The following is a 27,063-nucleotide window of genomic DNA, read 5'->3' as shown; positions in this document are numbered from 1 at the left end:
TACACCATTACACCACAATGACTAGCATGCACTGTTGACATAAAGCAGAATAAATCTATTGATTCATGTTGTGTAAGCCAAATTCTGATCCTATCATCTGCATGTTACAACAGAAAAAGAGATTTGTAACATTTTTCTAATCTTCAGTTGTCCAATTTGGTGAGCCTGTGTCCTCTATAGCCTCCTTCTCATCTTCTTAGCTGACAGGAGTGGAACCCAGTGGTCTTCTGTTGCTGTAGACGATCCACTTTAAGTTTTGACATGCTCTTCTGCACACCACTGTTGTAATGCATGGTTATTTGAATTACTATTGCTTTCCTCTCTGCTCATTTTCCTCTGACCTCTCACATTAACAAGGCATTTTCACCCACAGAACTGCCACTCACTAGATGTTTTTAGTTTGCGCACAAGTATCTATAAATTCTAGAGTGTTCTGAGCAAAAATCCCAGGAGATTATCAGTTTCTGAGATACTCAAACACATAAGAAATTATTGTGTTTTATATACAAGCATGAACAGTTCAGATATAAACTCATCTAACCCAGAATATACTAAAATAAAATAAAAATAAAATGTATGTATAAGTAAATTATAATTGAGGCCAGTTAGGGTTCCCCAGTCAGATATTGGGTCAGAGCAGACTCTGCTTAGCAATTTACTATATACAGAGATTAATGTACTATGCTGAACATGTTGCCGCAGTTTTCAAACATGAAATATTCTATATTTGTACTCTAATAAAAATTGCTCAACACTAAGTCTATTTTTAAGACAATAATGATCCAGACAACTAAAGGTGATATAGCACCAATTACCATAAAACAAAACAAAAAAATCCAGAAATATTATTACACTATGGGCCTGATGCAAAAAGGGACGTTTCTGCCGATTTTGTGCGTATCGTCCGCAGAATCACTCTGCTAATGCCCGGAACCAGAATATGTGCCTTGATGAATCATGCCCTATATGTTTTTTAATCTTTTTTTTTTCTTTTTGGGTATATTGCATATTTGGGAGAGATCATCACATCAAAGGAGAAATTTCATCATCAATTACGAAGATATTCCTCAGAGGACTATGTAATCTATTTTTGATGCAATAGACATTTAACTTAAGCTATACAGTTCACCTGAGACTACTGTTGAACTTATGTTTGATATTTTAGTATTCGTTCTCTTAAAGTACCATTGACAATGACCTAACTGACCTATTTCCACAGATGTATCAACAATACATATATGAAGTGCACTGAGGGCCTGATTGTGAGTTAGGAGCAAAGCAAAGAAAAGGAGCAACTTTGCACCTGGACAAACCATGTTACAATGCAAGGGGTACAAATTGAATATTTTTTTTGCATGCAAACAAAATACTGGATGTTTTTTCATGTAGCACACAAATACATGATAGCTTTATTTTTACACTGAAATTAAATTTGATCTATGACATGCCTTATCCCAACTATAAATCTGTCCCTACATTTTATATTTACCTTCCCCTCTAATGCAACATGGTTTTGCCAAGGTGCAAAGTTACTCCTTTTCTTTACTTTGCTCCTAAGTCAAAATCAGGCCCTAAGTGTGCAGTGCAAAAGTTGGTTGGGCATCGGCCCGCCTGGCATGCATCTAAGTTCATGCCCACTCTTCACTAACGGAAAATGATGAGTGCATTTAGGTTTGCTTACAGGTGGAAAAATAGAAAATGGTGCTTTTTGCAAAGTCACAGGTTCGAGAAGATTCTTCTAGTGCTAAAAGTGTGCTTAGCTGTATATAGAGGTGAAAAAAATCAGAAGCATTGCCCTTCCCAAAAGTGTAAACGTCACATCAAACTTCAATCTCCTACTACTTTAGAACCATCCTTTATTTAAATACAACTTTTCCTATTTTTCTCCAAAATACTGCTTGATTTAGCTTCATTTATGTCTCAAATTAATCATGAGTGTGAGGGGGCACTCGGACACTATTACATGTGTCACATTTATGTGTTTGAAGATTTGTTTTACTTTAGGAAAAGTGCTTCTAAATATGTGATTCTCTGCCAACGTGCAACCGGAAACCTCAAAATACAATCCTTTACAACTATAGGATGCGACCCAATCTTGATGAGTTCAGAGCTGGTGCAAAAACCAACTCCTTTTGCAGAGCAGAAATGACCATACGACCCTCGACACTGCAATACACATGGCTAAGACTGCACCCTCTCCTCCTTTATTTAGTTGTTTAATACAACTGCAATTATTTAAAAAGCATAGCAACAAATGATAAGTAAACATTACAGTTTTAGTTTATTTTAGTTTTGTCTAACATTTATATCTATTTGATGGATAACTCCTTGTGTTTTATATATTTGGACTATTGCCAAAACTTGCAACTCAAAATACTAAAAGCTTTGAAAATAAACATCAGGAGAAATATTTTATTTTGAATTCATATAAGGTATATTTATGGTAGCTTTTTAGTTTGAATATAATGGTGATTATTCTGAGGTTAATAGGTTTTTAGCTTTCACAAGGACTTTTGACATCGTATTGCACTGTGTGCAATAACTCAATGTAAGTTTAAAAGAAGAAATTCCTTCCCGAGATTTTAGAAACCATTAGGCGCTGTATAAGTTTAGAGCAAATCCACCGGCTTTGTGAATGCAATGTTCTGGTACATATCATTTTCTTCTGTAAAACATTCTCATATTCATCCACTTAGCAGGGTCAACAGTGACCACATACGCTAATCTTTTGTTTTTACTATGGGAATCAATTAAGCTTCTGTTTAAGAAAAGGCCGAAGAAGCAAGCATACAGCTTAAGTGCAAAGACAAAATGTATTCTACAAAAATGAGCTTTTGGTTACAGTTCTTTTACAGAGGTTAAATGGCAACATTGGAGTGTGTAAATATTATAAATAGATGCATAGAAAGGCTTCTACATTCAAGCTTGAAGCAGGGCTTTCTTACCTCTTTATCGGTGTTACCCAGTATTATTTATCACTATGTTTGTCCTCAACTGTAAAGTACTATGGAATTTGCTGGTGCTATATAAATAAATAAATGTTAATGTTGATGATTGCAATGTGTATAAGTCCAAAAACACAAAAAACAAAAACAAATAAGATCGACTTGGACTGCCAGCAGCCATACCTAATATAAAACCAGTTTCTAAAACAATATCAATAACAGACTTCCAACAAGAGCCTCCTTAAACAACATTACAAAAAATAAAGAAAGCAAGTTGCTCAATCATTTTATAACTGGCATAGATGCAGAAGGTAAATATTCTGTGGCAGTCCAACCATAATGCTGTTAAGATGGCCCTGAGTCCAACCAGCAGGGCTGCCATCAGAAATCGTGGGGCCCAGTACAAACGAAACGGGCATGGGCCCCTCCAGCACAACAACCTCCCCAACACCCCCCCTTCCCGAAGCCAAATACCCCCCCAGCGCTAACCGACTGCACCCTCCCAACCACTGTCCCAGCTTATGTATTTGGAGGCAGATGTAAATGTGGCTGAACTGCATTATCATCAATTACTGATGCAAGTCTACATTAATTACTAAGAGCAGCATATTAGAACTTTGTGTGCTCTGAATCGCTATTGGAAGTGGGATTTATTTTGGACTGTGGGACTGAATCACAGATATAAACTTATTGTTATATTGGATTTGCCATATATACCTGTGCAATTGAATTACTTGAACTACATCTCAATTATAGATTTGTGATTGTGCATCAAGTAGTGTTGAGAGGAATATTATTTAATCTAAAATTTAACATAGTTTTAGGCAACCGGATATGTATTTATATCCACCAACATCATTTCCTTGCTTTCTTTATTGTTCCCTTATGCGCCTTTTCCCTTAAAGTACAATTTTTGAATTTTGTTCAATATTGTATTTATTAAAAACTATACCTCCATCTCAAATGATATCAACCCTTCAAGACATCCTAAGCATTAGCCTAGGTTATTGCTAAATCCTAATAAGTGGGAAAAGCAGAGTCAGCTATTATCACACTATGACAAGGAGCCTTGTTAGCAGGTATAGATCACACTATATATATATTAGGGATGTGCACCGGCGAATTTTGAGGTCTCGTGTTTTGTGTTTTGGATCCGGATTTTCATTATTTTTGGGGTTCGGATTTGTCTCGCAAAACACTTGACGAAAGGTCTCGGTTCGGATTTAAGGTTTTGGATTCGGATTTTTTTGGGAAAAAACATAAAAAGTTTAAAAATCAAGTTTTTGGGCTTATTTTCACTCCTATGCTATTAGTAACCTCAGTAACATTCAATAACAAGCATTTCCACTAATTTACAGTGTATTCTGAACACCTCACAATATAGTTATTAGTCCAAAACGTTGCAACGAGGTATCTTTCTGGACTGCGTAGAGGAGTGGGTCACCACAATATATATAATATGAAAACCATCAACTTGTATGATTCGCACCAATAAATGTACCTGGACTGCGTAGAGGAGTGGGTCACCACAATATATATTAAAAACCCTGAACTTGTATGATTCGCACCAATAAATGTACCTGGACTGCGTAGAGGAGTGGGTCACCACAATATATATTAAAAACCCTGAACTTTTATGATTCGCACCAATAAATGTATCTGGACTGCGTAGAGGAGTGGGTCACCACAATATATATAATAAGAAAACCATCAACTTGTATGATTCGCACCAATAAATGTACCTGGACTGCGTAGAGGAGTGAGTCACCACAATATATATAATAAGAAAACCATCAACTTGTATGATTCGCACCAATAAATGTACCTGGACTGCGTAGAGGAGTGGGTCACCACAATATATATTAAAAACCCTGAACTTGTATGATTCGCACCAATAAATGTACCTGGACTGCGTAGAGGAGTGGGTCACCACAATATATATTAAAAACCCTGAACTTTTATGATTCGCACCAATAAATGTACCTGGACTGCGTAGAGGAGTGGGTCACCAGAATATATATTAAAAACCCTGAACTTTTATGATTCGCACCAATAAATGTATCTGGACTGCGTAGAGGAGTGGGCACTGGGCACCACAATAAAATATATAAAAAACCTTCAACAGGTCTGCATTACACTGCACATACGGCTGCTTCTCCATCCTCTCCATCATATACATGTTGGAGTTTTAGCGTGTGACAACCTCTTGTTTTTGATAATGTCAGTGCATTTTGAATATTTTTCAATTTGCCCCACACCACTGAATGTACTTTATCTATGATACGCATCTATCTATCTTGACTGCGTAGTGTGGTGACCCCGGTACACAATTTGGTACCGAGGCCACAATATAATTAAAAAACCCTCCACGGGTCAGAATTCCACCAAAAAAGGGTATGGACTGCGTAGTGTGGTGGCCCCGGTACACAATTTGGTACCGAGGCCACAATATAATTAAAAAATTGGGCATCAACTGTCACCGTTGTTTAATATCTGATACACCTAAATATGGACTGCACAGTGGAGTGGCCCCGGTAGTAAATTTGGTGCCGGGGCCACAATACCTCCTCCAACTTCCAAGTGTAGTGTTTATAAAGACAGACAGCGTCGAAGTGTTATTAGTTGACTTTCTTAACCCTAAAATTGTCCCTGTTGCAAATATTCGTGCAATGGACAGTTACTTTTTTATTGAAAGACTCAAGCTTTCAAGTGTAGTGTTTATAAAATATAAACAACAATACAGTAGTTTTAGAGCACGTCAATACCTCTTGTTTTAAGTTATGACAGGGCATTTTACTTTTGGTTTAATTTCTTGAATTTGTTTAAATTTGGTTTTACTTTTTGAACATGGCAAACGACTGTTGATTGGTCATATAATGCAAAAAAAAAAGTTCCAAGATGGAATTGTCCTTGGGCCCTCACACCCACCCTTATGTTGTTGAAATAGGACATGCACACTTTAACAAACCAATCATTTCAGCGACAGGGCCTACCAAACAACTTTGGCTGAAATGATTGGTTTGTTTGGGCCCCCACACCAAAAAAGCTATTCATCTCTCCCTGTACAGACTAAACAGGCTCTACTGAGGCAAGATGTCGTCCTCATCCTCAACCTCTGATTCCTCTCCCCCTACAGTGTGTACTTCCTCCTCATCACACATTATCAATTCGTCCCCGCTGGACTCCACAACCACAGGTCCCTCTGTAGTATCTGGAGGGCAGTGCTGTACTTCATTGAGGAATTGATTATTCATTTTTATAAACATCATTTTTTCAACGTTATGAGGAAGCAACCTCCTTCGCCGCTCACTGACCAGGTTCCCCGCTGCACTAAAAACTCTTTCCGAGTACACACTGGAGGGGGGACAACTCAGGTAAAATAGAGCCAGTTTGTACAGGGGCTTCCAAACTGCCTTTTTTTCCTGCCAGTAACAATATGGACTGTCTGACATGTCTTTTTGGATGGTGTCAGCAAAGTAATCATCCACAATTTTTTCTATTGTGACAGCATCCAATGTAGCGAGAGTAGACATGTCTGCAATGGTTGGCAGGTCCTTCAGTCCGGACCAGATGTTATCAGCATCCCCGCCAGCGCCTCTTTTGGGAAAACTGAGCTTTTTCCTCGCAGCCATAGATGTGGAAGAAAATGAGGGTGGAGCTGTTGGCATGTCACGGTCCTCTTCAGAGGACAATCTCCTGACCAGCAGGTCTTTGCACCGCTGTAGACTTGTGTCCGCCGGAAACAGAGACACAACATACGCTTTAAACCGAGGATCGAGCACGGTGGCCAGAATGTATTCCTCTGACTTTAAAAGAGTGACCACCCTCGGATCCTGGCAAAGCGTACGAAGGGCTACATCCACAAGAGCTACATGCTTGGTGTAATCGCAATGGCTTACCAGCTCCTCCCTCACTTTCTCCAGCTGCTTCTGCAACAGCCTGATCAGGGGAATGACCTGACTCAAGCTGGCAGTGACGGAACTGACTTCTCATGTGGCAAGTTCAAATGGCTGCAGAACCTTGCACAACACGGAAATCAGTCTCCACTGCGCTTGACTGAGGCGCATCCCCACTCCTTTGCCTATGTCGTAGGTGGCTGCGTAGGCCTGAATGGCCTTTTGCTGCTCCTCCATCCTCTGCAGCATATAGAGGGTGGAATTCCAGCGCGTCACAACCTCTTGTTTGAGGTGATGGCAGGGCAGGTTCATGCTTTTTTGATGTGCCTCTAGTCTGCGGTAGGCACTGGCTGAATGCCGAAAGTGTCCAGCCATTTTGCGCACCACCGCAAGCATCTCATGCACACCCCTGTCACTCGAGGTAATGCTGCACCACCAAATTAATGGTGTGGGCAAAACATGGGACGTGCTGGAAATTGCCCATATTTAATGCCCGCACAATGTTACTGGCATTGTCTGACACCACAAATCCCCATGAGAGTCTAAGTGGGGTAAGCCACTGGGAGATAATTTCCCTCAGTTTCTCTAATATGTTGTCAGCGTTGTGCCTCTTATTAAAGCCTGTAATACACAATGTTGCCTGCCTTTGCACGAGCAGCCATTTTGTAGATGCTGCTACTGATGCAGCTGTTGCTGTTGCTGCGGAAGGGGATGAATCTACCCAGTGGGCTGTCACAGTCATATAGTCCTTCGTTTGCCCAGAACCACTTGTCCACATGTCCGTGGTTAAGTGGACAGTGGGTACAACCGCATTTTTTAGAGCACTGAGGACACTTGATCGTACTTCTCTGTACATTTTTGGTATCGCCTGCCTAGTGAAGTTGAATCTCGACGGGATTTGGTACCGGGGACACAATACCTCCATCAACCCTCTAAATCCCACTCCACTGATGGTGGACACCGGGCGCACATCTAACACCAACATTGCAGTTACAGCCGCAGTTATACGCTTTGCAATAGGGTGACTACTATCGTATTTTGTGGCCATGGCAAATGACTGTTGGACGGTCAAGTGTTTTGTGAAAGACTTAGCGGTCTTACGACTTCCCCTCTGGGAAGATGACCGACTAACAGCAGCAACAGCAGCAGTGGCAGTAGTAGGCGTACCGCTGCAGGATTCCTCGGATGAATCCCGTATTGAAGAGGACTCAGTCTGGCTGCTGACTTGGGCTGCCGGACTGAATCTGATGGAGATCGTGGAGGAAGTTGACGAGGAGGGTGTTGCTGGTGTGTATCCAACTGGACCACGGGATTTAGGTGTCCCTGTACCGATGACGGTCCTAGCCCCAGTTCCTGAACTAACCACTGAACTATGAAGGTTATTCAGGTGACGTATAAGGTAGGATGTTCCTAGGTGGGCAAGATCCTTACCCCTGCTTATTTGAGCTTTACATAAGCTACATATGGCCATACATTGGTTGTCTGGATTTGGATAAAAATAACTCCAGACCGAAGAGGTGCATTTTTTGGTCTTCTGACCAGGCATGACGATGGGCTTTTTCATCCCATGGACATCAGCTGTTTCCTCCCCTGGTGCCTCATTTACAATAACCACATCACCATCCTCATCATCAAGTTCCTCCACAGCGCCAGCTACATCATCAATAGGCTCCTCCCGAGCCACCTCTTCCCGTACAGTGATGGGAAGGTCAGGCTTGACAACCACCAACACCCTTGGACTCGCCTTGAGGATTTGTGATAATTTCTCTTTAGAAGGCAGAGTTGTTTGCTGTTTTGTTGCTGACAGCATAACTCTCTTCAATTTTTTGTAGGGGGGGGAGGAGGAGGAGGGATAAGATCCTTGGGTGAAGCTGAACCATTAGTCATGAACACGGGCCAGGGCCTAAGCCGTTCCTTGCCACTCCGTGTTGTAAATGGCATATTGGCAACTTTACGTTTCTCCTCAGATGATTTTAAGTTTCTCTTTTTGCTACTTTTTCTTAACTTGGGCTTTTTGGATTTTACATGCCCGGTACTACGAGATTGGGCATCGGGCTTGGAAGACGACGTTGATGGCATTTCATCGTCTATGTCATGACTAGTGGCAGCAGCTTCAGCATTAGGAGGAAGTGGGTCTTGATCTTTCCTCCAAATTTTTGGTCTCCATTATATGTAGCACAAGATACTGCAGAATGTGTGAACTTGGTAATATTGCAGTACCAATGGACTTATACTGCTGGATTGGTTTTGAAAATTTGGTTATAATAACTTTTTTTTTTTAATTTTTAATTTTAATATTTTTTATAACTTTTTTTTTATTTTTTAAAAACTTGGGAATAATGGGGAAATAACTATGCCCTTAGAAGCACAGAGCACAGGACACAGCACCACTGGACTGAACAGGACACAGCACAGGACCCAGCAGCACTACGGAACTCAGCAGGACAGAGCACAGGACACAGCACCACTGGACTGATACTGCAGAATGTGTGAACTTTGTAATATTGCAGTACCACTGGACTTTTACTGCTGAATGTGTGAACTTGGTAATATTGCACTACCAATGGGCTTATACTGCTGGATTGGTTTTGTAAATTTGGTTATAATTATATTTTTTTTAAAAAAAAAATATTTTTATTTTTTTTATAACTTTTTTTTAATTTTTTAAAAACTTGGGAATAATGGGGAAAATAACTATGCCCTTAGAAACACAGAGCACAGGACACAGCACCACTGGACTGAACAGGACACAGCACAGGACCCAGCAGCACTACGGAACTCAGCAGGACAGAGCACAGGACACAGCACCACTGGACTGATACTGCAGAATGTATGAACTTTGTAATATTGCAGTACCACTGGACTTTTACTGCTGAATGTGTGAACTTGGTAATATTGCAGTACCAATGGGCTTATACTGCAGGATTGGTTGTGCAAATTTTGTGGTAATTAAAAAAAAATTAAATTAGTTTTTTGGTTTTTTTTTAAATAACTTTTTTTTATTTTTTTAAACACAGGGGAATATTGGGGAAATAACTATGCCCTTAGAAGCACAGAGCACAGGACACAGCACCACTGGACTGAACAGGACACAGCACAGGACCCAGCAGCACCACTGACCTCAGAAGGACAGAGCACAGGACACAGCACCACTGGACTGAGCACAGCACAGCACAGCACAGCACTGAACTGAACAGCACGAGATATAGCAGGACAGAGGACCACCTAACACACCCTCCCTCTACCCTGATCAATGCCCGAGTGAAGATGGCGGCGACTAGCGGGGAATTTATAGGATCCGAGTATCGCGAGATCCGACAACGGGATTATGAGTCAGAGCCTCGGTTTCAGATTTGAATTTGGCGCCAATACCCGGATCTGTCTCGGATCCGACTCGGATCAGCAACGTTCGGGTGGGCTCGGATTTCATAAATCCGAGTGCGCTCATCTCTATTTATGACCCATCAGGCACATCTATTTTTGAAATATGGGACAATGAATGAAGCTCGGTGAGTCACAAAACACAGAATAAGACTGAATTTGATGTGAATATTTGCTGGGAGTCTACATCACTAGGGCAAGGCAATTCATTTTTTGGGAGACCTAGCTTTACACCAGTGTGATGAAATGTTTTGAACTCAACTTACACATGTGAACATGGGGCACATTAAAAACAACAAATACAACAGATTGATGAATGAAAACCTCTCTGCAGAGTTGCTTTGTTCCTTTTACAGCTTTACACCTAGGCTGGTGGAACTTTGGTTACCCTAATGTCACATTTAATATATATTTGTTATAGCTTGTAGCACTTGTTTGCTTACATTAGAATGCCAGCTGATATTTTATTGCAGATTGTTGTTTGTTTCTTTCTTTGATTCAGTTTATTGCTTTAAATTATCTATGCTATAAAGGCTAATGTGAAGGTTAGATGGCTGCACATGTGGTTCTTGAATCAGGTTGCCTATCACTGCTCTAGCAACTTTTAACTTAGAGTCCTTAGTAGTAAAGGTATATCCTTACTGAAACATTTATTGAGGCTGTTTGTTGGGGAAGGGGGGGTGTTAAGATTTATGAAGTCAAATAAATTAAAAGGAAGGTGTTGGAGCAATTTTTAATTTCTTCAGTTATATGGCAGGCAATTTATGGGCCTTAGCTGACTCGGGTATACCCTTGAACTTGAGGTGCTCAATCATAATTGTCAATCATGTCGCTAATCTTATTTTAACCTTATCCTTCAGGTTTGTTGTCTCACAATTACATACACGTTGGTTTTTTACGTGCTTCATGCAATTCCTGTTTTTTCTTATATCAGAGCAAATCTCCCAGACAATTTCTGTAGTTCACCTTGGATTTCTCTCCACAGAGGGCTAACAAGCAAAGTATTAGTTTTGTTTCTGTGGCTGAATCCTGATGACTTCATCATGAAAGTGAGGGGACATTGAGGGAATTGTTTTTATTACATGCTTTAATTTGGAGTGTTTAGAGCTCTTTACTTGTTGATCAAAGTGTGTCAAGTAATGATCTTTTTCACAAAATAATTCCTATTAAAATTATTGGAATGGGACATAATCTACAACAGCGGATAATTTCAGTTCCTTTTGTGGGGAGAAAAAAGATGCTTGCCCTTCCACAAAGAAAGCACTCATGTATATGTACCCTTACCATCACTAGATTTCATTGAAATGACCTAAAACACAGAATTTCACATATGCATGTTGGTGCAAAAATCTATTCTGTGCAAGGGACGCTCTAGGGGGTATATTTACTAAACTGCGGGTTTCAAAAAGTGGAAATGTTGCATATAGCAAAAAGATTCTAGCTGTCATTTTGTAAAATGTACTAAATAAATGACATCTAGAATCTGATTGGTTGCTATAGGCAACAACTCCACTTTTTCCAAAACTGCAGTTTAGTACCCCTAGATGTGCTAAACTTTTGCACCTCTGCAGATGTCAACATCTTGGTCAGTGAATCCATGTTCCCACCTGTAAAAACAGGCCTAATTGTTGAAAAGTAGTCACATAATTTTACTAAAGATCATTTGCATTTTTATTTTCTACTGTTGCAAGTTGTAAGTGAACCCATAAAATATTTTGGGTATAGTTACTAATTCTAATTGTGATATAGGCTATTATGAAATGACCCTACTTGAGTAAACATGATAAATGCATTAATATGGTCTTTTTTGTGTGCTTTTCCACTTTTATAATATGAGCTATGTTTGACTATTTTCATTTCTTGTATGCCAGGTTCCATGCAATCTAAGGGCCTAAATCATCAAGGAACATAAATGGCGATACGTTGTGTATTTCGCATAAAATTGCAGTGGGCATGCCTATAACTGGAGCATACACCAGTGAAAGCTGCAACATCCAATTAATTTCATGGGCGGAGAGGTGAGGTGACTGGTCATATGCACTTCGTCAATATACAGTAAGGGTGTGCCAAGCGTGAGCGTACGCAACAGCATCAGGTTCAAGCTTTGGGTGCCTCTAAGGTATGTGATTTTCAGTAATATCCCATGCACCAGCTACAGGTCTGGTGTAAGTGCCGGTTACTAGTGATGACAGTGTATCAGGAGCAACTGTAAAAGTTATATTATGTACAGAAGACATTCCTAACATCCTATTGAATGTATTTTATGGGAGAAAAATGTAATAGAACAAACTTTTTTACTTGGAAATGTTTTTTCATTAATGACTATTTACATGTGTATTGTGGCAAAGTCACTGGATTAATGCTAAAACACAGAGATATTTGTCCCAGGTCTCCTTCCTTGTATACTCTAACAGCAGGGAGATTGTTTAGCTCTGTGGGGAAAAGCTTCCCAGTGTATGTTTCACAAGACTAATTAAGAGTTGCAACTGTGTGGGGGCCTGTAAAAGATTGCAACTCTGATCACTCTGTCTCTCAGACCTGGGGCGAAGGCTGGATGTCTCCTGAGAGCACCTGCTAAGTTTGAGTAAATAATGTTTGGCGTTTGAGTCTGGGACACAAGGTCTCAGACTTGAGAGAGGGCCTCTAAGGAATGTTTAGATAATGCTGGACAGGCACGGCTTTTGTTTGTTTTGTTTATTTGCACATGCTCAATAAAACTGAGGTTATTTGTACCAGAAATCCTGCATTTTCGAACTTAATTGCTTCTGTTCAAAGCCATCTACCCCAGATGATGTTAACTGTTCCCTGATTATGTCACACTATATACATATATATAATATAAACATGTGACACTCTTTGATTGGGTTTTTCTGTACGTTCTTTTGTAACTTTACATTTCACATATGTATTGGACGTATCCTGCAAGGTTTTGTCTGTTACAGCACAGCATAACTATACCCATATTCATTGACGGATGTTTCTCCAGATCCACTCCTTGTTGAATACGGTCTTTTTACGTTGATTAATGAGGCCCTACATGTACAACGTTGGAACTAAACTTTTCTATTCCAATTTATAAACCAAAAAATACTATCACAGTAAGTCTGATACACATTTTTTACACTTAACCGCCCTGGGTACAGCAATGATCACGCTGTACACAACATGCGCACTACACTTCCAGCTAGAATTCCTGATGTCACATGGCTGCCCCTAGAGGCAGTTTTTCAAACCTGCCTTTATATAAACCTTTTCTGAACACTGCAACAGTGTCAGAACAACAAGTTTATTTCCTTTTGTTTGGCTATTGATGCTGACCTCTGGCTTATCTGTATCCTGACTTTGTGATTTTTCTTTGGATTCTGATTTTGTACTTTATTGATCGTTCTGTGTACCAGTCCCAGCTCATCTTACTATTCCTGGATTCTGAACTTATTCTGGTTGACCCATATGTGTGTACCAGTCCCCGGCTCGTCTGACCATTTTTTGTTTACTGCAATTTTGTCATATAACCGTATTATGCCAAAAGGCAGTCCAGAGGTTCACAGCCTGTAGGTTGCTGGCAGCGAAGTTCACCCTGCCTTGTGGCGGTTCTTGGTGAAAACTGGGGGACTCATTAGACTCCGCATCTCTGTCTGGCCAGTGTTAATTTTGGCTAATACCCAGAATCCACATTATTATTTAGGAATTATCATGACAAAGTCCACTTCAACCTATGCCCTATACAGACTTTGTAATACCACCGAAGAGATTCTGGACTATAATGTATAATGTACTACTAAAAGTGAACCAGACATTGACACCAAATGATTTTATGTGATACTCTGCTGTACTGTGTGTGAGTGCAAGAAGCATATATTATGTTATGTTCAGGCTATAATTAGTGTTAGCCTCCAGTAAATATTGCTAAAGTATGTGTATGTGTGTGAATATATGTAGGTATATATATATATATATATATATATATATATAGATATATATATATATTGCAGCACTCCATGTCTAAATGTATATACTGGGATGGTTATTTTACACCACCTCTATTGTTGTTCATGCATATCACTGTACATCATCATCATTTATTTATATAGTGCCAGCAGATTCCGTAGCGCTTTACAATTGGGAACAAGCATTATAACATAAAGCAATACTGGGTAATACATACAGACAGAGAGGAAAGAGTACCCTGCTCGCAAGCTTACAATCTATTGGACAGTGGGAGTTTAAAGCACAAGGGCATGTGCTACATCATATTGCACATTGGACCAACTAGAATGCAAAGATAAAAGTATTGAGAGGGCTGTGTGATCAGTCACACAGCAATGTTGATCAGAGGGTTGTTGTCTTGTGTTAGCTATGTAGAGGGTGGTAATTGGGTAACCTAGGGAGATTAAGATGCTGGTTGAGGAATATCATAAGCTTGTCTGAAGAGGTGGGTTTTCAGAGAATGCTTGAAGGTTTGATGACTAGAGGAAAGTCTTACTGTGCGAGGGAGGGAATTCCACAAAGTGGATACAGCCCGAAAAAAGTCCTGTAACCGAATGGGAGGATGTGATGAGAGTGGAAGAGAGACGCAGATCTTGTGCAGAACAGAGATGTCAGATGGGAGATATTTTGAGACAAGTGAGGAGATGTATGTCGGTGCAATTTTGCTGATGGCCTTGTATGTTAGTAGAAGAATTGTATATTGAATTTTTTGAAATACAGGCAACCAATGTAGAGACTGACAGAGTGGCTCAGCAGAGGAAGAACAGTTTACAAGGAAAATCAATCTAGCCGCTGCATGCAAAATAGATTGTAGGGGTTCAAGTCTGATTTTGGGAAGACCAGTAAGGAGGGAATTGCAATAGTCGATGTGGGAGATGATAAGTGCATGAATTAAGGTTTTTGCAGTGTCTTGTGTGAGATATGTGCATATTCTGGAAATGTAGTTTAAATATATGTAACATGATTTAGATATAGAGTCGATGTGGGAATAAATGACAGTTGTGAGTCAAGGATTACATCTAGCCAGCGAGCTTGTTGGGTAGGATTTATGGTCATGTTATCAACAGAAATATAAATGTCAGGCAGGAAGCTTCTGTTTTTGGGTGGGAATATTATTAAATCAGTTTTTGAAAGATTGAGTTTGAGTTGATGAGAAGACATTCAAGATGAAATGGCAGAAAGACAGTCAGTAACGCGAGACAACAAAGATGGTGAAAGATCAGGAGAGGATAGATAGATGTGTGTATCATCCACATAGAGATGACACTGAAATCCAAAGGAGTTTATTAATTTTCCAAAAGAAGTAGTGTAGATAGATAATAGCAGAGGACCTAGGACTGAGCCTTGTGGCAGAGGTGGATCCAGAGAAATTAACACTGGAAGAGTGATTAGATAGGTAGAATGAGAACTAGTGCCTTCAAGACCAAGACAGTGCCTTCAAGACCTAGGGATTGTAGCGTTTGTATGAGGATAGAGTGGTCAACAGTGTCAAATGCAGCAGAGAGATCCAGGAGAATTAGTATAGAGTAATAAGCTTTTACTTTTTGCTTTGATCAAACCATTGACAACCTTGGTCAGCACAATCTCTGTGGAGTGTTGAGAGCGAAAGCCTGACTGAAGAGAATCCAGTAGGTGGTTTCCTGTAATAAAGTGTGTGAGGTGAGTGTAGGCAATCCTCTCGAGAAGCTTGGAGGGGCATGGGAGCTGAGAGATGGGGCAGTAATTTGAGAGAGAGTTTGGGTCAGAAATTAGATTTTTTAAAATAGGAGTAATCACTGCATGCTTGAATAGTGATGGAAAAATACCAGTAGAAAGACATAGGTTACAGATTTTAATTAGAGGTGGAATGAGCATAGGAGACAGAGGTGGAATGAGCACAGGAGACAGGGACCTACTAATTTGTTAGGGAATATGATCAAGAGGACAGGAGTGTCACGGGCACTAGGAGTTTTACCCAGAATTCACCAGGTGTAGCTACACTTACCAGAAGTGCGGACCTCTGGGTAGTGTGGTGAATCAGTGGAACCATACAGTAGAATAGAGGAAAGGAATGTCAATAGTATAAATGCTGAGTCTTGGCACCGTGGAACTGTGATGTACAGCAGTTTAGTAAACAGGATAAAATGATGAAAGAGTCCAAGTGCCTTAGCATGCAGGTAGCATATAGCTTGCCAGTACTTGATAACTGGATAACGTTTGGCAAAGACCAATCAACAATATAGTAGAAGAGTCAGCGACTTGCAGCTACAATACAGAGGCACTTGTAGACTTTAGTCCAGCTAATAGGTACCATACAGAGTAGTAGCTTATATCACAAGGAAACATGAATGGTCTACAGCTGGTAAGCTTAACCACGGATATGTAGAGAAGACTTGTCCAGGGCTGGTGTGTAACAGAATAGCGTGAGTGGTCTGCAATTGGCAAGTTGTACCACTGATGTGAAGGGAAGACTTGTCCAGGCACAGGCATGGAACGGAGTAACGTGAGTGGTCTGCAATAGGCAAGTTTTACCACTGATGTGTAAAGAAGACTTGTCCAGGTGCAGGCGTGGAATGGAGTAACGTGAGTGGTCTGCAATAGGCAAGTTGTACCACTGATGTGAAGGGAAGACTTGTCCAGGTGCAGGCGTGGAATGGAGTAACGTGAGTGGTCTGCAATAGGCAAGTTTTACCACTGATGTGTAGAGAAGACTTGTCCAGGCGCAGGCAGGTAACGGAGGTAGCAAAAGTAGTCTGCAGCGGGTAAGTTCTACTACCGATGTGGAGAGGAGACTTGTCCAGGAGCAGGCAGGTAACGGAGGTAGCGAGAGTAGTCTGCAGCGGGTAAGTTTTACTACCGATGTGGAGAGGAGACTTGTCCAGAGCAAACGGATAACACGAGCAGAAACAGGAAACACCTCAGAGTCTCAAGGAATGAGAACCAAGAACAGGCAAAGGTAATAGGGCAACAGGTGGCTTAAGTACTAAGAGGTGATTAATTGACTAATGAGACTAGAGGCGAGGTATTAACAGTTCAGGGTTTCTGCTCATGCGCAATCTTAGTCAAGATGGCAGACGGCCGCAGCTCAGGAGAGGCACCGGCAGGAGCGAGAGAGACCCATGTCCCAACCTAGAGGCACTAACAGTCCGGTGAGTGACAGTACCCCCCCTTTCAAAGGTGGGCACAGAACACTTAGAACCAGGTTTGCCCGGATATTTGGAATAAAACTTTTTCAGAAGAGCTGGAGCATTAAGATCATCTGCACGGATCCAAGAGCGCTCCTCTGGACCAAAACCTTTCCAATGCACTAGGAAGCGAAGGACTCCCCTAGAGATTTTAGCATCAAGTATATGAGTAATCTCAAACTCCTCCTCTTGTTGAGCTTGAACTGGGCGAGATACTGAAGAAGGAACAGAAAATCGGTTGATGATGAGAGGTTTGAGTAATGAAACGTGGAAGGAATTGGAGATACGAAGGTTCTTCGGTAAAGACAGCTTAAAACAAACTGGATTTATTACTTGAACGATTTTATAAGGACCAATAAAACGTGGAGCAAACTTCATGGAAGGAACTGTCACGGGCACTAGGAGTCTTTACCAAAGCAGTAGAGTTGGTATATGATACTCTGATGGCAGGGTGATAATGGAACTGGAAACAGCAGATGGTTAGAGAATGCTCAGAAAGTCTATGACTAGCAGCACTGGTAAACAATAGGTAACTGAACACGAGGATCTGGATGGACAAGGACACGTGAGGGTAGTCAGTGGTCTGCGCACGGCAAGTTGTACCACTGCTATAGTGAGAAGAATGTCCAGGAGTAATAAGGAGGTGGAAGTCAGCGGTCTGCGTATAGCAAGTTGTACCGCTGTCTGTAGTGAAGGAATGGAATCCAGGTGAAGGTAACGGGGAAGTCAGTGGTCTGCGAGTAGCAAGTTGTACCACTGCTTATGTGAGAGGATATATGCAACTGGTGACACAGGGAAACAGGAATCAGTGGTCTGCCTCTAGCAAGTTGTACCACTGAATATATATGTGAGGAAGGACACGAGGAGATAAATGCTATGCAGAGTCTACGCGGGTACACTGAACTTGATCCCACGTTGAACTGCACACAATGATAATAATGAATGAACAGCACTGCACAGATAAACAAAGTCACTCAAATAGTCCAGCAAAAGGAAACACAGTCAATAATAGCAATAGTCTCAGAGGATGGAAACTCCGGAGGAGAACAACTCAGTCCAGATGGATATGAAATACACCAGCACAGTCAATGAGAAGTATGCATACCGTGGTTCAGATGAGCAGGCTGTTAGAGATAGCTGCAGGGATACCTGAGCGGCCGGGAACAGACGAGATGAGAAGTCCTTGCAGAATGGAAGCGGCAGGTAGGTGCAGCGCACTGAAGGTAGGCCAGCAAGGATGACAAATACTCAGGAAGCAGTAGTATATTGAATAGAACAGCAGGAGACCACGGGAGAGTTGAAGCGATGTAGAAAAGCTGGAAGCCGAGGAGTGTAGACTCGATGCAACAGGCAAGTTGACACAAATGGACACACTGTAGAAGCAGTAGGCAGCAGGTCAGCTGACGGCAGGTAGAATGCAGACTGGAGCGCTGAGACGAGCAGACTCTGTAGACACGCTGAAGTAGCGAACAGGAATCAGCTGCTGGAGTCACGATGAAACACAGGAGAGTTTGCAGTAATCTGTAACTGTAGATACACGGAGGCAGCGGATAGGAATCAGCTGCTGGAGTCACGATGAAACACAGGAGAGTTTGCAGTAATCTGTAACTGTAGATATACGGAGGCAGCGGATAGGAATCAGCTGCTGGAGTCACGATGAAACACAGGAGAGTTAGCAGTAATCTGTAACTGTAGATATACGGATGCAGCGAATAGGAATCGGCTGCTGGAGTCACGATGAAATACAGGAGAGTTTGCAGTAATCTGTAACTGTAGATACACGGAGGCAGCGGATAGGAACAGCTGCTGAAGACACTAGGAACACGAGGAATAGAAGTGGTCTGGAAACCACAAACGGCAAACAGGAATCAGCATAAGCTGAACACACGAGCAGGCACTGGAACACCTTCAGAGACTCATGAGCAATGAGACTCCAAGATCAGGCAACGTGGTATTGACCACAGGTGCTTAATATAGGGAGTGTTGCCTGATCAGCCAATCAAGTTAAAGGAACAGAACTGAAAGTTAAAAGGGACTGCACATGCGCAGTACCTCATAATAATGGACGGACACGGTTCCTAGCTACCTTAGAGGTAGGTGTGGAGAGGATTCCAGGGATCCCAACCTTACCTCTCCAGAACAGGTTAGGGCCTCGCATTTCCCGACTTTCTAGGGCATGAGTTCAGCAAGTGATTAGGATCAGCACAATAAATACAGAGCTTATTCTTCAACCGTCGTTCCCTCTCTTCTAAAGTCAATCTAGAACGTCCTACCTCCATGGGTTCCACTGAAGGTAAGGGATGACGAAATCGAGAAGGCAGGCGACCCGATACTTTAGGTGAAGACTCCTTTTCGGAATTTCTTTCTCGGAATCTCATGTCCACTCTGTTGCACAAAGATATCAAAGCATCCAAAGAAGATTGTAACTCTTGGGAAGCCAGCACGTCTTTAATCTTGTCAGCAAGACCTTGCCAGAAGGCAGCTATCAATGCCTGACTATTCCATTGGAGTTCAGAGGCAAGTGTGCGAAATTAAATTACGTACTGTGCTACTAAACGGGATCCTTGGCGTAATCGAAAAATACTAGAGGCAGCAGAAATAACACGACCAGGTTCATCAAAAATTCTTCGGAAAGTTGAAATGAACATGGCACTATCCTCCAGCAGGGGGTCATTTCTTTCCCATAAAGGAGAGGCCCAAATTTTGAGGGAGTAGGCAGGTGTAGAGTAGAACCAACAGACACCTGGGATGGCACTGGGAGAGAAGAAGACTCCGGGGGGATTATTAGTAGAAGATTCATTTTGCACAGGATCTCCCCGAGAGACTAGAGACTGCAAACATTGAAATAATTGTTGCTGATGAGCATCTTGTTGTTCAACCCGAGTAACCAGGTACTGCAGCATATCCTTAGCTGTTGGCTCCGATCCTGGGTCTGTCATGGCCTGTTCTTACTGTCACAGGCACTAGGAGTTTTACCCAGAATTCACCAGGTGTAGCTACACTTACCAGAAGTGCGGACCTCTGAGTAGTGTGGTGAATCAGTGGAACCATACAGTAGAATAGAGGAAAGGAATGTCAATAGTATAAATGCTGAGTCTTGGCACTGTGGAACTGTGATGTACAGCAGTTTAGTAAACAGGATAAAATGAGGAAAGAGTCCAAGTGCCTTAGCACACAGGTAGCATATAGCAGGCCAGTACTTGATAACTGAATAACGTTAGGCAAAGACCAATCAACAATATTGTAGAAGAGTCAGTGACTTGCAGCTACAATACAGAGGCACTTGTAGACTTTAGTCCAGCTAATAGGTACCATACAGAGTAGTAGCTTATATCACAAGGAAACATAAATGGTCTACAGCTGGTAAGTTTCACCACGGATATGTAGAGAAGACTTGTCCAGCGCTGGTGTGTAACAGAATAGCGTGAGTGGTCTGCAATTGGCAAGTTGTATCACTGATGTGAAGGGAAGACTTGTCAAGGCGCAGGCATGGAACGGAGTAACGTGAGTGGTCTGCAATAGGCAAGTTTTACCACTGATGTGTAGAGAAGACTTGTCCAGGTGCAGGCGTGGAACGGAGTAACGTGAGTGGTCTACAATAGGCAAGTTGTACCACTGATGTGAAGGGAAGACTTGTCCAGGTGCAGGCGTGGAACGGAGTAACGTGAGTGGTCTGCAATAGGCAAGTTGTACCACTGATGTGAAGAGGAGACTTGTACAGGAGCAGGCAGGTAACGGAGGTAGCGAGAGTGGTCTGCAGCGGGTAAGTTCTACTACCGATGTGGAGAGGAGACTTGTCCAGGAGCAGGCAGGTAATGGAGGTAGCGAGAGTAGTCTGCAGCGGGTAAGTTCTACTACCGATGTGGAGAGGAGACTTGTCCAGAGCAAACGGATAACACGAGCAGAAACAGGAAACACCTCATAGTCTCAAGGAATGAGAACCAAGAACAGGCAAAGGTAATAGGGCAACAGGTGCCTTAAGTACTAAGAGGTTATTAATTAACCAATGAGACTAGAGGCGAGGTATTAACAGTTCAGGGTTTCTGCACAAGCGCAATCTTAGTCAAGATGGCGGACGGCCGTGCCTCAGGAGAGGCGCCGGCAGGAGCAAGAGAGACCCATGTCCCAACCTAGAGGCACTAACAGTCTGGTGAGTGACAAGGAGGTAGAGTAGGAAGATGAGGAGAGAGTAGAAACTTCCTCTTCATTTGTGGGATCAAATGAAGAAAGCGTGTCATGTGCAATTCCTCGTGGTATGATAAGCTAACATAAGAGGTTGTTTTTTTCTGAGAGGCACATATCAATGTTTGAAAGGATGGTGCATTGTTTGTTGTTGTATTAAGTACTTCATATTTTGATTTGTTAAAGATATATAAATAAAATCAATAAAAAACAAGATTTTAAAAAACTGAAATGGATATCTGTTAATTTTCCAGAATAATTAAAAGAATGAAAATCAGAACAATTCAAACAACAAACTGCATATTTCCAGAAGCATGAACACTCAATGCCTTCTGATTCTTTAAAATCTTTACTGCATGTTTTATTTAAAAAATATTAATTTTATTTTACTCAATATTTGTTATATATTTTGTTTTCTCAAGAGTGGCAACAATTGTATAACTCAATTTATTTGCCTTGTTGAGTTACATTTCACTTGGTGTCTGATATGAACACTGAAAATTTGATAAAGTGGATGTCAATTTATAACAAAAATACCAGTTGGCATCAAAAAATTCTGATTTCTCTGTAATAAATCAAATGTGTCAAAATGTGAAACAAATATCATTGTACTCCAGGAAGGGTCATAGATCATACACAATGACAGCTGATAAAAGTTAGAAACATTTTGCTAACATATATATATATTAGCAAAATATATATGGCCTCCAGCCATTTACTTCAAATTTCCATTACAGTACCTTGACAGTTCCCACCACGACGATATATATATATATATATATATATATATATATATATATATATATTAATATTGTACAGTAGTGGAAACTTGAAGTAAATGGCTGGAGGCTTAGGGGCTATCTAGACCCCCAAAATCTTCAGGGATTTTGATAGTCTAAAAATATTTTTTTCTATACTATACAATATAATATAAAACTATAGACTAAGCCTGGTTACCCAATGGCATTCAAATGCTGTTTTAATGCAAATTCAGTGCTTGCGAATGCATCTAAAAATAAACCCAATCTATCCTGTTTATGTTCATACTTCCGTCTTTGAGCATTTAGATTGCGGTTCAGTTGCTGAGCTGTTGTGGCAAGACATTTTGGGTTCTGCTTGCTTTATTATATTGTGTTTAAAGCATGTCTCCTCATTTGAAACACTCCATTCATCTTTATGGGGATGAATTGTGTACACACCGACTAAGAGTTGCTATAAGTAATTTAACCAGTGTTAAATTACTTATAGCAACTTCTTCTTCCCATTTGATTCCATTCATCCCTATTACCCATAGGGATTCTTCCCATTTTGATACCATTCATCCCTATTACCATTCATTTCAATAGGGTTGCACGATACATATATAAACTCTATTAACATGAAAGAGGTTGTGTACAAATTGGCGAGTCTGATGATAATGACTGTACCGACCTAAAAAATCTGATTTGAAGAATCATCATCATCATCATCATCAGCCATTTATATAGCGCCACTAATTCCGCAGCGCTGTACAGAAAACTCATTCACATCAGTACCTGCCCCATTGAGCTCACAGTCTAAATTCCCTAATATACACACACACAGTCCAAGAGAGACTAAGGGCAATTTAATAGCAGCCAATTAAACTACTAGTATGTTTTGTTTTTTTGGAGTGTGGGAGGAAACCGGAGCACCCGGAGGAAACCCACAGGGTGAACATACAAACCCCACACAGATAAGGCCATGGCCGTAAATTAAACTCAGGACCCCAGTGCTGTGAGGCAGATATGCTAACCACTAAGCCATCATGCTGCCAAAAAAGAAAATACAGAATTACCATAATAATGATAGTGTACATCAGCGACATGCTTCCGCTATATACCTAAAGCTGCCAATGCCGGCAGTTTGTATTTACGTCATTGAACATTGCGACCTGCAGTTTTCTGTATTTAAAGTGGCAAAGCCAACACCCAAAGACTTAGGATTATGATTAGGGTTTTACTATACACATGACAGCTTTATTTTTACACTGAAATTTAAAGTGGATCAAGGACATGCCCTACCCAACTATAAATCTGTCATCAAATTTTAAGTTTACCTCCTCTTCCAATGCATTACTGCTTTTTTTTCCTTTACTTTCCTTAATGAATCAGCCTGTATTAATCCTATATTATAATAGCAATTTCCTATGTTAATAACTAGCTTGTAACATTGAAATGTCTTGTCAAACTGTTAAGGAATTAAACATACACTTTATTTTGCTAATAGTCTCAACAGTGTGTCGATAATCAATAAGCGTCTCTAGCCAGCGCTATGAACTACTCTCTTGTAGTAAAGTAGCAACAGAGCCCTGCTGATAAAATGCAACAAAGGGCAGCACTGCATCATGGTCTATTAATTCCGCATACTAAAGCATGTATAAGGCATCATTCAGTTCACTAATAAAGCATGTACTTTGCATGCAGAAATGACCCATCTCAACTGGCTAGTTTGTCATAACAAACTCTTTGCACAACACACCTATCAGGCCGGGTGGTCTAGTGAGTGGCAACCATTATACACAGCTTTATATTTATTTTATCTGTGTTGTGCAAAGTGAAAAAAATATACTAGAGGCAAAATATAAGTCAGATCAGTGACAATGACCATTTTGTTGAAGTCAATTTTCTTAAACATAGGCAGGTGCTCACAAAACTGATTCATAGACTGTAAACAATGTGCTCATTTAATTCAGATACTAACCGGGAAGTTCCTAGAAGTCAGCAGATGAACTGATTGGAGCAAGCATGGTTTCTGGGTAGCTAACCCCCCCCCCCCCCCCCCACTCACACACACACACACACACACACATACATGTGCACCTCTGAGATCTTTAATGATTATTTATAAATAATATAAATCCAATAGTCAATATCTAAATATATTTAAAAAATTGCAAAAATCATTCCCCACTGCATAATACATGTCTAGAGTATATAAACTTCATAAAAACACTGGCTCACTTGTTCCAATAATAGTTCAAAGTGTCACTTGTGTAACTTTAACAACAACTTAAAACAACAACATTTTTTCAGATTACTGTTTTGAATTATATCAAAGTATCTCTGGATATTATTTACACATTAGTAATGTAAAATATAATCATAAATATAGAATCAGAATTTATAAAATTGACTATGTGGTTTTGTGATACAATGGAACTAAAAAATCCTGGATAGACATAATTGGCCTAATTCATTAAGGAAAGGAAAGCAAAAAAAATAATGAGCAACTGCATCTTGGCAAAATCATATTGCATTGGAGGGTGATGTAAATTTAAAATGTGATTGCAGATTTATTGTTGGGGTAGGGCATGTCCTAGATTAACTTTAAATTTCAGTGTGCAAAATACAATGTTATGCTGCAAATTACAAATCTGACGGTAAATCTTGTAATATATGCGTAGTGTGTATTCATGAATTGGCACGCTGATCGGAACTTTCAGTCATTGGCAAAATCGTTAACGATATCGCATCTGTAGAAAATTTGGTAGTGTGTGCTCAGCTTACCTCTAACTGACACGGTGGGCCTGATTCATTAAAGAAAGTAAAGCAAAAAAATGAGTAACTTTGCACCTTGGTAAAACATTGTTGCATTGGAGGGGGAGCTAAATTTAAAATGTAGGGACAGATTTATAGTTGGGGTAGGGCATGTCCTAGATTAACTTTAAATTTCAGTGTACAAATAAAGCTAATAAATATTTGTGTGCTAAATGAAAAACCAGCCAGTATTTAACTTATACAAAATAATAAACTAATTTGCACTTCTTGCATTGTAACATGGTTTCGTCCAGGAGATACTTTTTTTGCCTTACTTTACTTGATGAATCAAGCCCAATATATCTGGGAAAATAGCAAGCGTTTATAGCTAGGTCTCTATCTTGATGTATTAAATTACAGCAAATATTAGTTAGTGTGTGGGCTGCGTACATCTCATCAGAATCCAGGTGCATCAGAGCAACCACATAATCCTCATTAAATGCAGGACTCTTAGATGGAAGACCACAAGCACCTAAGAATCCTTTATCGGCTAAGCATAGCAATCATTGAGAGGCTAATAATGAATAAGTTCAATTGGCCGCAATGTGCCATCACTGAGATGTCCGGCTGCACACAATGCTGGCTATTATTGTAAGGAATCTCTGCTCATTTTTCATTGCATCTCTAATAGGTGCAATTTAAAATGAGCGGAGATTTCAGCCTCAACATTACAGAAATGTGTCTCTGTGGATTGTATCAGAGGCACATTGTGCTGAATTGAATCTCCCCCTAAATATCTCTCATGATAATGTGGGCCTGACTGTTGAAAATCAATAGAGGACATATTAAAGGCATCCATTGTCTAGTCCCAAATTATAGCCAGGTACAGATATACAGCACCAATATTAATGTGGCATAGTAGCATCAACAACAACAAAGGTTGATTCTAATTTATCTGATGCAATTTCCCTCTTTTCATATCACAATTTTAGGCAAAAAATGGTGTGACTAACAAGAAAATGTGTGCAGTCTTAGTGAATATCGATGTGCTTTGGTAGAATCTGAGCATGGTTGGGAAGACTGGGGATATGTCACATTTTTTTTTTTTTTTTAAATTCTTTATTTTGGTTGGTCATATAAGCAAATACAGGGAATAAGAGTGTTATTATTGAACAGACGTACAAAAACAGTCAGCACAATTGAATCAACATGTACGTAGAAGCTTATAATGAGACAACCATTTTTACAATTTTATATGCGGTATCAAATTGTATATAACTGTAGTGAAAGTGTGAAATGTGGGAGTGGGGGGAAGGGAATCAGAGAGGAAGGGGGGGGGGGGGGGAGACCACAAAGCAGGTATATGAAAGAGCTCAGGGGGTGGAGAGTGTGTAGACGACTCAAGAAGATAAGGGGGCAAAGCGTATAAGGGAGCTGGACTTACCCCACATGGGTCCTTATCACGGGGCTAATTGTTAGGGGGACGCGAGCTTTCCACAAACTGCCAAGGAGCCCAAACCTGGTTAAAAACATGGCCTCTATCATGGAGGTAATAGGTAATCTGTTCCATGGCTGCGACATGCCAGATTTGTTTTTTGAGGGCTGTTAGAGAGGGGGGGGGACGTTTTTTTCCAGTTTAGCGCGATAAGGGATTTAGCCGCTGTCAGTATATGTGAGGCTAGTTTTTTGGAAAATTTGTCAAGTTCTGGAGGAGGATAGCATAGTAGAAAGACCCAGGGGTCCTTTGCGACGGGAGCCTCAAATAGAGAGTTTAGAATGCCACAAACCACATCCCAGAAGGAGGAGATAGTTGGGCAGGTCCACCATATATGGAGCATAGTTCCCCTGTGGCCACAACCCCTCCAACAATAAGGTGAAGAAGAGGGAAACATGCTGTGGAGTCGAGTAGGGGTATAATACCAACGGTAATAGATTTTATAAGAGGTTTCTTTAAGTTTGGTGGATATGGAGCTTTTGGCTATCTCCAGTCTCATGTCGTCCCATGCCTCAT

Source organism: Mixophyes fleayi, chromosome 4 (assembly GCF_038048845.1).
Source record: "Mixophyes fleayi isolate aMixFle1 chromosome 4, aMixFle1.hap1, whole genome shotgun sequence".
Classification (NCBI taxonomy): Eukaryota; Metazoa; Chordata; class Amphibia; order Anura; family Limnodynastidae; genus Mixophyes; species Mixophyes fleayi.
Note: the sequence above shows the minus strand (reverse complement) of the source record.